The sequence below is a fragment of the Poecilia mexicana genome, unplaced genomic scaffold, assembly GCF_051168715.1.
Source record: "Poecilia mexicana isolate PSO_F unplaced genomic scaffold, ASM5116871v1 scaffold_1, whole genome shotgun sequence".
Taxonomy (NCBI): domain Eukaryota; kingdom Metazoa; phylum Chordata; class Actinopteri; order Cyprinodontiformes; family Poeciliidae; genus Poecilia; species Poecilia mexicana.
Genome location: NW_028263370.1, coordinates 20,753,543 through 20,757,958, shown reverse-complemented (window position 1 = coordinate 20,757,958; position 4,416 = coordinate 20,753,543). Strand labels below are relative to the sequence as shown.

The 4,416-nt window shown below is 36.4% G+C and overlaps 1 non-coding gene across 1 annotated transcript; it reads left to right on the top strand.

Moving 5' to 3' along the window:
• Positions 1–3,994: 3,994 nt before the first annotated feature.
• On the top strand, positions 3,995–4,067 carry trnav-uac (transfer RNA valine (anticodon UAC)). The gene has a single exon. It is a non-coding gene; the product is annotated as a tRNA-Val (tRNA).
• Positions 4,068–4,416: the final 349 nt, after the last annotated feature.

Sequence of the window (4,416 nt, the reverse complement as noted above, 5' to 3'; positions counted from 1 at the left end):
CGACGCCAATTTCCCATGCTTTGATGATCAACCACCGCTTGATGGGAATAACTGCACGAGTTCTGATCTAAAAAGATAAAAATCAGTAATAAAGCAAAGCAAGCTTATTTCTGTAATAATATTTATAAATGGCTAACCCAAGATGTTTTGCAGAATAAAAAACACAAACTACAGTGAAGGAAAAAAAACACATTGAAGCATTTACATCTAATTTGTTGTAAGAATACAATGAAGATTAGACAGGTTTACCTGGAAAACAGGTTCATCCTAACTGGGGAGATCCTGAGTCTAATGAACCTTTTTAGGGTTCAATGTGATAGAAATCAAATATAAAAAATATATTTTTCCATTTTCCACAATAATAAAGGCAACAACCGTCTGACATACTTTAAAATAAGGGAGAAATGTGTAATTTAGATACAAGTAGTAAACCATTGAGGAATACAGAATGGGATAAATCACTTTCCTGAACACTTCCTATAGGTCCTGGCAAAAGCTTTTTATTCGTCCATTTAAGCACCCCTCAATGTGTATCTGTTAAATGAATCAAAAGAGGAACATGTATAAAAATAACAACATGTTCCAAACATCTCAAAGCTGCCTGTTAGACATGTTAGGTGAGATTTTGGCTCTTGTGTCCCAGTTAAAACAAGCTTCCTGTTTTTAATTGTCTTCACAGGTGGGCCTCCGAGTGTCCTTTGACCCTGAGGGCCGTTTAAGGTTCCCATTATGAAAGTCAAAGGTCAGTTTTACGCTTCAGGCTAATTGATTTTAGTCGGCTTACCTATGCATATGTGCTCATGAATCACAGCAATCACAGCTAATCAGTGTGATTGGTTCTTTTGGATGTGAGCCCATCACTCCGCAACATTTAAGATTTTGTTGGTTTTCATCAATCCGATCATTAAACCAATGGATTCTGTAGAAACAGCGTAATGAGAAGGACGTAGTGAAGAGGCTTTCTGTGCATGTTTATAGTAAATATTAAAACTATTGAGTATGACGTTTCAGAAGAAACAAAACGTTCAGACATTCAGGCAACACTGAGGATGAAATCTCTCTTTTCAGAGACATAATCAGAGCCAGATGGTGTCGATCTTCTCCCCTGCTAACCTTTGACTGCCCCTCTCTCTGTCTCCAACTCCTACACTCAGGGGAGAACAACACAAATCAAGCAGTTGCTCCCCGATCTGCTGAAGGAGTAAAAATCAGGAGTTTGCATCAGATGATGCAGCGAAACAGCTATGACCTCTTGATTAAAAAGCAATAAAATGAAGACAAAAGATCGTATTACATACCTGGGGGTGAAATTCAGAAAGACTTTGGGAACATTATGAGTTTTATGAAGTTTGAAACACAATATTCTGTGTTTTTTATTCCTGCTATTTATCATACCATAAACCCTGCTACTTAATTAATGTAGCTTCTTGTCATCAGTTCCCCTTTGAACAAGTTACTAAAATCAGTTATTATTGTTATATTTAACTTGATGCAAGTCAGTAAAGAGTAAGTAAAACCAAACATAGTACAACACTGTGGGTCATTTAGTTTGTCATCAACAGAACATCCCGTCATGGCAGATTTAATTTAAAAAGAAAAGTTTCCATGCATGCTGGTGTAGTCACTGGAAACGATAACTATGTCACTTGATTATGTCATTTTTTTGAACTCCTTAAGCATCAATAACTTGAACTTGTCATTTTCTATCAGGCTCCATCACACTCTTACATAATTTTGGAGAAATGTTTGCCTTTTTATTTCTTTCAGGCATTAAAGTGGACTCCTGGTATTCGTGGAGGTTAGGGACGACAACCGTCCGTAAATAGCTAAAATACTTAAATAGCTCAGAGCCCCTATGTAAAAATGCTTATAACTGCATATTTTAATAGTTTAAACACCAAATATACCTCAATAAGCATTAATGCACACAGCGGAAAGCATCTTGGCACTACTGCAGAATTTAATATCTTCAGTCTTCCTCATGTCTTCTCTTGAGAGTACAGCCAATCTGCATCAAAAATTAACTGTGCTAATGAACTGGCTTCTTTGCAAGCATCAGCCAATAGTGTGTCAAGTTTTATTATGCCCTGTTATTTCATATTCCCTTGTGGCATTTTTCACAGAAAGACACACAAATGGGTGAATCTGTGACTACTGGACCGAGAATAGGCTGGGATCCGCTGCACTTCAGTTTATCCAGTTTTCCAGACATCTGTTTGTTACCACAGACCTGAATGTTCTGGACCACAAAACTGCCAAAAATCCTACTTTTAAAAAGCTGAATCTACCAGATTTTCAAAAGCATAAGCATAATAATCAGCAAACCAAGACATTTCATTTGCAGTAAATGGTTGCTCATTTTCCTCATCACTGTACCTGCAGCAACAGTGTTCTTAATTTTTTTCCGAGGCGGTAATATATGTTAGGACTATTCTGAAGAGTTCTACATAACATTTTATTTATAACATTTTATGGCACCTCAGTAATTTTCTTGTAGATTTACTTTTGCATTTGGAGTCAATAACCCAGTTTGTTCCAGTCTTCTATGATTTCATATTCGACTCACTGACTGTAAAGTATTCAGGTTCTATGGCAGAATATAAAGGCAAGACAAGTTTATTTATACAGAACAAATTATACATAAGGCAATCCAAGAGGTTTTACAGGACATTAAGCAAAAAGGATTGAAAGCAGATAAAGCATAAAAAACAAAGCCGTAAAAAAGAAAATGCATCAGACAGTTAATTATTCATATTGTTTGATAAAAAAGTTGCAGTAAACAAAACTGTTTGTTCCAGAGCAGAGGAGCATAGAAACTAAATTATGAGAAAATCTTCAGTCCAATAATTATACTTGGCTGTTGTTATGAAGCATTAGAGCATATTATGTACTGTGTTTGTTTTTCAACAACAAAAAAAAAGTAGTGTTGTGGTGAAAATCTCTGTTTCTGTCTCTCTAACGAATATTGTTTTGGAAGTCTTGTCACAATGTTTGCAACTTTGCAAGAGTAAGTTGTGCTGTAATGCTCATATTTGAGTAAAACAGGTAACTCTTCGAGTTTAAAAAAAGCAAACTTTTAAATTTAATATACTAACTGAGGTTTATAGAGTCTAACATGGAAAATTCAACTCAATAAATACTTTACCTTGGAAGAAAACTAAATGTTCTTGTTGTCTGTAAAACTGCTATGCATGTATGTAACTTCAGTTTATATGAAAATGGCATCACAATTTTCCCAAACTGATTGACAATGATGGTTGCTACTTGCTTTCTTAATTATTGTCAAAACAGCAATAGAGTACTTAGGGGTTTTCTATGCTCTAGTACGTACAGGGAATATTGAGCTCATAATCTGGCACCTTTAATTATTTTTACACTGATTATTCATGTTAATGTGTGCATTCTGGAAATAAATTTGGATTAAGTAATTGTTATGATTACATTATTCTGATAGCAAAATAGACATTAGTGTTGTTCCCATCAGTTACACTTAGCTCACCACACTCTTATTAACCACAACAAAGTTTTCTGCTTCACTTTAATCAATATCCATACTGCCATTACTAAAAGCATTCCAAGCTTTTCTGCTTGGAGTTTGTAATAGCCATAAGCTTAAAGGGCAGATTATACTTGTATTTGGGTTTAGATATATGCATCACAGCTGCAGGCACCATACACAAATTGATGTTACTATTATTGTTCCCTCTAATGGTTAGCACTCTGGACTCTGAATCCAGCGATCTGAGTTCAAGTCTCAGTGGAACCATTTGTCTCTGCTCCTGACATCTTCCACAATTTTTTTGATCCCAGGCTTAGTTTATGGACTGTAATGTTAAATTAGGCATGAGTATAAGTCTGGCAGTTTGTTCACCAAGTTACTGTGCTCTCTGAGAGGATCTGTGGTATAAGTATTTGACATTGTTTCATGCCCATCGTTGACGTTAGTCTCTAACAAAATTTGGATCATCTACCAGGAACAGTGGAAAGAGCATGAGTTTCTGTAGTGTAGTGGTCATCACGTTTGCTTTACACGCAAAAGGTCTCTGGTTCAAAACCAGACAGAAACTGTTTTTGTAGGTTATGCATCTCTTGGGGTGCAGTGAGACAACAAGAGCCTTCCTCTTTGGTGATGGTTCATTTGCCAATCGACTTCAATGTAGGCTTCTTTGAAATCGAAGCTACTTTACTTCAATTACCAACTGGCAGTTCAATGGCATAATGCACATGTGTCAAACTCAAGGCCCGTGGGCCACATGTGGCCCCCCAGCATTTTATAGGCCAATGATTGACTTAAAATAGGTTTTGAGCACGAATTGACTACAAACTACATCTCCCACAATGCATTCCAATTGTTACCAGCCAAACATTACGGCTTCTCGCCACTAGAGGGCAGCAGAGTCACCTCAAGCTGCTTAT